Source organism: Chelonia mydas, chromosome 1 (assembly GCF_015237465.2).
Source record: "Chelonia mydas isolate rCheMyd1 chromosome 1, rCheMyd1.pri.v2, whole genome shotgun sequence".
NCBI lineage: Eukaryota > Metazoa > Chordata > Testudines > Cheloniidae > Chelonia > Chelonia mydas.
The window spans coordinates 23179057-23188743 of record NC_057849.1 but is presented as its reverse complement, the minus strand read 5'-3'; positions in this window follow the sequence as shown (position 1 = coordinate 23188743).

The window sequence follows — 9687 nt, the reverse complement described above, 5'->3', positions numbered from 1 at the left end:
AAATTTAAGAGACCATTTATTATTTTTTAAAAATCTCATGATTGTGGGGGGCCTGACTCATGATTTTTGAACAGCTGGGGTATGTCCATACATACAGCTGGGGTATGTCAGACTGTTATTGGACCCCAGCCTGTGTTCCTTGTGCATCCAAAGCTCCCATTTCAACATTAGAATGGGATGCAAGGACCAAGCCCAGTGCTATTTTTGGGATAGGCCCAAACCAAAACCACAGAGTCAAGCACTTCCAAGCTAGGTGGTGCTCCAAATACTGATCCAGACCCTGAATTTTACATGTTGGACAAAACTCTTTGATTGTTACACAGTAGTCACCTTTACTCGATTTAGACTTTTCCTATTCAAGACTGGAATGTCAGCCCTACCGAGCCAGAACTGTGTGTAATGTTATGCCTTATAAAGCTTCACATGCATGGGCAGTGCTATGTGACTGTTTATATTCCTGTTAATTTATTTCAAGGACTGATTTATATCATGTGAAAGGTTGAGCTTTCATAAACTCCTTTACAAAAATCTTGGCTTCTCCCTCATTGTATAAAATGGGGGGACATTACATTATCTGTAAAAGATGCCATGATTCCCTGTTTGACAAGGGATAATTACTTGTGAATAGCTATCTAGCTGAGTTCCTCAGTCCCAGTGAGCCAAACAAGACCCATAAGCATTGCTAACAATCTTCTGGGAACTGTTGACTTAGTTGTGTTTTGCCTAGATTTTGTATTCCCTGAGTGTTTGTTTTCCAAACTTACTACTTTTGCTTGATAATTCTAAGTAAAGGTCTGAAGAACTCATAACTTTGATTCTTCCTGTTTATTAATTTGACTGTTTCCCTACTGTCTACTTGTATTTTGTTGTCTTTCTATTTGGTTAACTCCTCTAAGCTCTTTGACATTAATTCAGTATGGTGCCAAGACACCTGTTTTCCAGGAGATGAAGGGCCAGTAGTTTGGGTCTCCCAAGTCCCAGGCTAGCATCCTAATTCAACTCCCCACTCTGCCACACGGGACAAGTAACAGCAGAGAAGTCACTTAGGTCTGGAGCCACAAAGGGACTTAGGTGCTGCAATGCCTAATTTTTAGAAAATCACTTGAACCCAGGCTTCCTATACTATGCATGGGGGCAGATAGGCACCTAAGAATGAGATCCACAAAAGCTAGCAAGCTAGACAGTGAGCCACCTAAGCTAGCCAATGGGAGATGCCAACAAGAGGTGTGTGTCCTAAGACCTGCCCCTTTTACCAGGGTAGGCACCTAAATCTGGTCAACGTCTCTGCTTGCAATCCACTGCCGGGAACCCTTCTCCTGGAATTAGGTGGCTTAGGTGCCTAAGGTGTTTCTTGCAAGAATGAGTTAGGCACCTGCATAACTCTACATAAAATTGCCAAAGGAGGAGACCGCCGCAACTTTAAGCCTGGGGGTTAGATAGGGTTACCATATTTGAACATTCAAAAAAGAGGACACTCCATGGGGGGGAGGAGGTGTATTTGCTCACGCCCCGCCCCAACTCCGCCCCCTCCCTGCCCCATTGGACCCCTTCCCCAAATCCGCACCCCGGCCCCGCATCCTCCCCTGAGTGCACTGCGTTCCCCCTCCTCCCCCTTCCCTGCCAGCCATGCAAAACAGCTGTTCCACGGTGCAAGCGCTGGGAGTGAGGAGGGGAAAAGCGGGCACTCTCTCGAGTGATCAACATTCACTCTCTTTCTTGAATGATCAACTCCTCTTTGGGGAAAAACAATAATGGCAAAATCCCAGACGTTTTTAGATATTTAAAAATTCCTCCCAGATGGCCATTTAAGAACCAAAAAGCCGGACATGTCCGGGAAAATATGGATGTATGGTAACCCTAGGTTAGAGCACTCACCTGGGATGTGGGAGACCCAGGTTCAATTCCCCTCTCTGTCTGATGTGAGGATATGAACATGGGGTCCCATAGCTCAGCTCTTCCCATTGAGCTTGGGATATTCTGATGTGGGGTTCTCAATATCTCTTGTTGACCGTCTCTAACTAATAGGCTGTAGAGTCATAGAACCATAGGGTTAGAAGGGACCGCAAGGGTCATCTAGTGCAGAGATTCTCAAACTGGGAGGGGGGGGGAAAGAGGGGGAGGATGTGTCATAGAATCATAGAATATCAGGGTTGGAAGGGACCTCAGGAGGTCATCTAGTCCAACCCCCTGCTCAAAGCAGGACCAATCCCCAATTAAATCATCCCAGCCAGGGCTTTGTCAAGCCTAACCTTAAAAACTTCTAGGGAAGGAGATTCTACCACCTCCCTAGGTAACACATTCCAGTGTTTCACCACCCTCTTGGTGAAAAAGTTTTTCCTAATATCCAACCTAAACCTCCCCCACTGCAACTTGAGACCATTACTCCTTGTCCTGTCCTCTTCTACCACTGAGAATAGTCTAGAACCATCCTCTCTGGAACCACCTCTCAGGTAGTTGAAAGTAGCTATCAAATCCCCCCTCATTCTTCTCTTCTGCAGACTAAACAGTCCCAGCTCCCTCAGCCTCTCCTCATAAGTCATGTGTTCCAGACCCCTAATCATTTTTGTTGCCCTTCGCTGGACTCTCTCCAATTTATCCACATCTTTCTTGTAGTGTGGGGCCCAAAACTGGACACAGTACTCCAGCTGAGGCTTCACCAATGTTGAATAGAGGGGAACGATCACGTCCCTCGATCTGCTCGCTATGCCCCTACTTATACATCCCAAAATGCCATTGGCCTTCTTGGCAACAAGGGCACACTGTTGACTCATATCTAGCTTCTCGTCCACTGTCACCCCTAGGTCCTTTTCCGCAGAACTGCTGCCTAGCCATTCGGTCCCTAGTCTGTAGCGGTGCATTGGGTTCTTCCGTCCTAAGTGCAGGACCCTGCACTTATCCTTATTCAACCTCATCAGATTTCTTTTGGCCCAATCCTCCAATTTGTCTAGGTCCCTCTGTATCCTATCCCTGCCCTCCAGGGTATCTACCACTCCTCCTAGTTTAGTATCATCCGCAAATTTGCTGAGAGTGCAATCCACACCATCCTCCAGATCATTTATGAAGATATTGTGTCCTGGGAGGGCATGAGAAGCTTTAGGGGAAAAAACATTACTGTGCACATTTTACTCACAGCAATGAATAACAAGGAAAGCTGATTCCTCCCGACAAACCAGGTCCGTAGTGCATTTGCATTTGGTGCTGTGCATTTGACTTGAGGGCGCCGTGCATTCTGATGGATTTATTAAGCTTGCAAAGCATTATGCCAAGTTGTTGCCATCTGTACGTTAATCCGTTTGCTACGACACATTGTGCATATTTCATTGTAAGCATCGACCACAATCGCAGTTTTGCTTTTGCTCTTATTACAATGGATCGTTGGCTCTGTTTGAAACAATGCCTTACTGTTTTTAATATGTAGTGAGAGTTGCATGTTTTTTTATTGGTATATGTACTTGTGTGGTGGGAGGAGGGGTAAAGTCCTATAGACACACAGAAGGGGATGCGACCAAACAAGTTTGAGAACCACTGATCTAGTCTAACCTGCTGCCAAGAAGCAGGATTAGTTGTGTCTAAACCATCCAAGACCGATGGCTGTCCAGCCTCCTTTTGAAAACCTCCAGTGAAGGAGCTTCTACAACCTTGCTAGGCGGTTTGTTCCATTGTCCTACTGTTCTTACAGTTAGGAAGTTTCTCCTGAGATTTAATCTAAACCTGCTATGTTGTCCCATTTCCTCTTGTCCTGCCCTCTGTGGCAAGCAAGAACAACTTTTCTCCATCTTTTTAACGCAGCCTTTCAAGTATTTGAAGACCGCTATCATGTCCCCCCTTAATCTCCTGTTTTCAAAACTAAACATACCCACTTCCTTCAGCCTTAGCTCAGATGGCTTGCATTCCATCCCTTTGATCATTGTTATCGCTCATCTCTGGATTCATTCATTCTCTCTCTCTCTCTCTCTCTCTCTGCCCCCCCTCCCCAAGACTATTTAAGTTAATTGTTAGGAGAATATAATTTTTTCCAACCTCTCGGCCACTTCAAGCCCCCATCAGTTAAGTGATTAACTTCCTTCAATTGTGGCTTTTCTTATAGATATGTCATAGGATCCAGAAAACTTAGTCTATTAGGTCTTGCTATTTCAGGATTGATCGTACTTTATTAATATTTTGTTTTATCTAATTTTAAATAGCCCATGGACTTCGATTAGGTATTACTTGGAAACGAATTAAGCTTTTTTCTTATTATTTGGGACAGACAAATGGACGTTAACTCTGAATTAAGGGAGTTTTGCATAAAGATTTGAACTTACACCCTTCTGTGCCAAGTTCAGCTACCTTAGGCCTCACTCCAGCAAAACATTTAAGCAGCTGTATACCTTTAAGCAAGTGAGTAGTCTGACTGCATTCTGGTTATGTTTGTGCTTAAATGCTTTGCTGGATTGGGATCTTACGGGAAAATTTTCAAAAGTGTGTAAGTGACTAAGTCTGAAACGTTGATGAAAAATTCAGAGGCAGGTCAACTGGCCCATTTAGCAAATTTACCTAATTGTTTTTTGGGGGGTGGAGGTGGGGGATGACAAAACCTCTTTCTTCTGACTTTTTTTAAACAAAACATTTCATTTTTTTTTCATTCTAAATGACTGCATTTCGAAGTCATCTTCAATTTTATTTTAAAAAGATTAGTTCAACCTAAATCAAAACATTACATGTTGGGGTGAGTGAAACTTTTGTTTGACCCCCAGATATGTTTTTTCCTGACCTTTCAGTTTCCTGATAGTTTAAAACAAATGTAAAAGTTAGCCCAAAACAAATTGCCTCCTGATTTTTTGGAGGTGCGAGTGAACCAGAAAAATCAGATATTCTCACAGCTTTACTTCGGAGCCTAAGTCCCACTAACTTGCAGTGAAATGTAGACTCTTACATTCTTAAGTCACTTCTGAAGATGGGACACAGGCACTTTTGAAAATTTTGCTCTTGACTACACCGAATCTGTTCCAAAGAGAACAAAATAAAGTCATATTAAAGCAGCCACCAGAGGGAGTCCTATGCATGTAACAAAACCAGACTCATGCTGGGACAGAAATTTAAACATTTAAAAAATAAAGTCTACAACGAGATCAGAGTTTTTTCTTGGTACATACAAGTCCTCGTCCCTCTCGTATGAGGGTTGAGCCTGCAAGAAGATGAGCACTCTGGCCCTAACCCAGCACAACACTTACGCACCTGCACAACTTTAAAATGAGTAAGCAGTTCTACTGAAGCGTTAAGTCAATGACATTGCCCATGTATAGAAAGTTAAGCATGTGTTTTGTTGGATAGGGGCCTGAGTGCTCAGTATTCAGCAGGATCAAACCTCATATGAGGAGAAAAGAAGAGTTAATGTACTTCTTGGCTTTTTATTTGCTCCCTCACAAGTACACCTCTTAAAACTAACATTGAGCAGGAACCATAATGTCCTTCAGATTTTGGTCCATAATGGAATGGAAGCAAATCCAGTGTGATGCCTTTCCTTCTGGGTTAGATCTGAACCCAGGAGGGTTGGGGTTTTTTTTTGGTATGTGCTCCCTTTGTGTTTTCATGAGATTTCTGCCATTTTGAGTCTGTATGACAAGAAATAAAAAATAATGAAATTATTATACCTTCAGGTCCAAAGCATGGGATCAAGGCTCTCATTCACCCTGAATTCCAGACCCACTTCCAACCAAATCCAGATCAAACTGTCATGCTCCTAGCCTGACTCTTGTTAAAGCCGTTTGTGGCATACTGCAACAGGGTGAGTACCAGGCAGCTCTTCATTTAAAAAAAAAAAGTGTGTGCGCGGGGAGGGGGGAGAATCTTAGTGGTTGGAGTCATCATTTGCAAGGAATCTCAGTGCCTTGAGCCTTTGTTAAAAGGGAGTTTAACAGAAAAAAAAAGAGCATGGGTTTTCCCTCCTGGAGCCCTAGATCCAAATTCTGGTTTAGGTCACATGTGCTCAGGAACATGAGAGTCTATGTTAATCCCTTTTATGCATCTCACAGTAACCACCACACAGACAGATATAACTGGCAGGCTCAAGAGTGGAATAGCAGAGGCAGTGACAAAACACAGAATGATGCCTGCCCTGATAAGAATACTCTCTGATGAGGGGAAATCGTCATCATGGCAAATCCCAAAGGAATGTCACATCCTTGCAGATCAAGCATCACCCGGATGGAGCTCTAGCTAAATCCTTAAGATGGTCTGGCTAGATGTTGTCTGTGTCTGTCATTGATGATCTTATCATACCAGTGAAGTATTAGGCAACCACATGATTGCTAGCTGTATACCAGCAGTCCTTGGTAAGCAGACTCTGTAATTTGTTGGTCTTCCATCTAGGTTCGGCCATGAATATTCTCACTGCTGCGTTTGTCTTGCCACTTAATATGGAACTGCAGACAAAGATGGTGCCAATTGAAAATGTCCTTCTGCTGCTCTACAGCCATCCATGTTTCACTACTGTACATTGGAGCTGGTGTAACTGCAGTTCAAAAGATCTTTGGCTTCACAGCAAGACTGATATCATGAATTCCCCATCGTGGCCACTGAAGGGCCTGGAATGTGGCAATCGATAGGACACAAAGCCACCACAAAATTAGACATTAATTAGGATCTCATTTTTGTCACTATGCGAAGCAGCAGAGGAGCAGCAGTGCCTGGTAGAGAGAAATAGCTAGAATTCCTTAGTCTTAATCCCAGTGCTGACACCAACTCCCTTGAGCAAGTCACTCAAACTCCCCATCTCACTCCCCACACCTGTAAAATGGGTGTGTTGATATTAACCTTTTCACAGGCCACATTAATATTTGTAAGATGCTTTGAAGATGAACTGCTAGTATTATTTTCACTAGTTTTGTAGCTGAAACATCAGTGCTCCTGCTCCACACAGTTTATATGATAATAGGAGGAGTTTATACCTTCTGAGGTATTTAGATGTCTGCCATGGTTATTGTGACCATGGTGCCTGGGGGGTCACTGAGAATTCTTACTCAGGGCAAACTGCAAGGAAAATCCCTAAAACTGTTGGTCTATTCTATAATTAGATAGATTCACCAAGCCAGTAACCAAACAGCTTCTGTAATACCACACTGGTTACCAAGAAGCCAAGCTACAGTCTGCTTTAAGCAATCCAGCCTTTGGCTCCCATCCAGACAGCCAAGTCTAATATAGTGAGAGATTACTAAAAACCTTGTTCACCATACTTCAAGTTCTACCAATCCCAAGAGACTGGACACGTTGCACACCAAATCAAAGAATGTTTCAGATCTCACCCAAATGTGCACTTACAGCCAATCCTTATTAACTAAATCCAAGATTTATTAATAAAGTAAAAAAGAAAGAGAATTATATATGGTTAAGAGATCAATATACATATGAATGTGTAAAGTCCTTAGGTTAGTTTCATAGCAGAATGGTGAGGCTGCTGATTTGTAAAAGTCTTTCTGGAATCAATTTTAAACAGAGGCCCCCAAACTGTGGGGCACCCCTCCAGGGGGGTCATGGAGGAATGTTCGGGAGGGGGTGCAGTGGGCCAGGCCATCTCCCACAAGGGGTGGGGAGGGAGCGCCACCCATCCCCCTCCGCCCCCAGCCACGGCTCCCAGCCCTGTGCCTGGACCTGTCCACAGCCTTGGCCCAGCTCTCCATCTGACTGCAGGCCCAGCTGTCGGTCCCCACTGCCGCCTGGCTGTGGGTCTGCTCCCAGCCTGGACCCACCCCGAGCCTCATCCCCTGGCCACGACTCCGTTCCCAGCCTTGGCCCTGCTCCTGGGCCAGCTCCACTCCCAGCTGCAGCCTCAGCCTTAGCCCCCTTAGCCCTGTCCACCCCCACTCTCCCTAGCCAGAGCCCTACTCCCAGCCCTGGCTCTGAGGTGCGGGGGTAGGGAGCAGGGAGCATGGACAAGGGTAAGGGAAGCCCCCTCAAAAATTTGGGGATACTGGTTTATAGTCCAATAGGCAGTCCATGTGCAGAGTTTGTTCAAATTCTTCCATGAGAATTCCACTGTAAATCTAGAGTAAACCTGGAGACCTCAGTCTTGTAGCTTAGACTTTCCCTGTCAAAGTTTAAGCAGATCTGAGACAAAAAAGGATCAGGCCCGAAAGCTGCGTTTCAGCCAGCAATTGTCACAGCAGGGCCTTCCTCAGACGAAGAATAGGTAATGTATATTGTTGCTTTGAAGCTAATCTCCTGTTTCCTTTGCATATACAGATAACTAGTGATATTCATTAACATAAGGATATTAACCATTCAAATTATCAAGACAGTTCATTATGGCATAGACCAGTAGTTCTCAAACTGTGGTTTGGGACCCCAAAGTGGGTTGTGACTCCATTTTAAAGGGGTCACCAGGGCTGGCATTAGACTTTCTGGGGACCAGGGCCAAAGCCCAAGCTCCATTGCCCAAGAGCTCAAGCCCTGGGTGGTGGGGCTCGGGCTTTGGCTTCAGCCCTGGGCAGTGGGGCTCAGGTTACAGGCCCACAGTCCAGGGCTGAATTCCTTGGGCTTCTGCTTTGAGCTTTCTTGGGCTCAGGCTTTGGCTTCAGCCCTGGGGCACTGGGGCTCAGGCAGGCTCAAGCTTCGATTCCCCACCTTGGGGTCATATAGTAATTTTTGTTGTTAGAAAGGTGTTGTGGTGCAATGAAGTTTGAGAACGGCTGAGATATAGGTTAACATCCACCCTTGGATTCTCTAACAATACAGGCAAACTTACTAAAGATTCTAGTCTACTTAACATGGCTTTGATACGTATCTACAAGGAACGGCTCTGTTTACCATTTCAGTGCCTCCTGTTAAGTTGTTATGGGTCACACACAAATTGACCAGTCTGTCAGTGTCACAGTTAGGAATGCTGATTCAGTCTATACTTGGCTAGGAGGTTCTGACCATTCCTGATGGATATGGATGCTGCTGTGATTAGCCCTGCCTTTATCATCACTAGACCAGATTAGATCGTTACAAGATGCTCTACATAGGGTTACTCCTAAAGATCACTGAGACTTCAGTAGTGCGGAACACAGGTGCCTACTTATTAGCAGAGCTGCATGTAGAGAAGCATATTACTGAACTGCTGTGCTCCACGTGGCAGCAGCTTCCAATTCATTTCCAAGCGCAATTCAAGTTGTTGGTGTTGATTCAGGCCTACATTGTTTTAGTCCCAGTATCTGAGATTCCCCCTCCCCCCTGTGCTTTACCAGGCCACTGATGTGTTCAAACATACAGCGGTTCACCCCCAAATACATGGAAGGGTGGCCATTTTCAGTGAAGGGTTCTTAACTCTGGAGTTCCTTCCTTGATCCAACAGAACAAAAGTATGTTGACCTTTAGGGGGTGCTGAAAAGCTCATATATTTCTTGGTCAGTTTCAGTAAAAGGGTGCTGAGGGGGCAGATCATAGTTAATTTTGTGTGTGTGGTGGTAGGGGAATAGATGTTTTTAGAAATATTTGTACCTTTAGTGCAATTGTGCACATTGCCTAGAAATTCGGATAGACCCTTTGCAAACAGATGCCTTTTAAAATGCTTCCTTTAACCAAAAGAAAAGAAAATGACTAGTGTGTTCTCATCACAGTGTTTAAGACACCTCAGATTTGCCTTCAGTTAGGGTTTGATAGATATGGCAGCAGTCTTTTGAGAGACGGCTTTTATTACTAGCAGGTTAACTATGCACATTCTCTCTC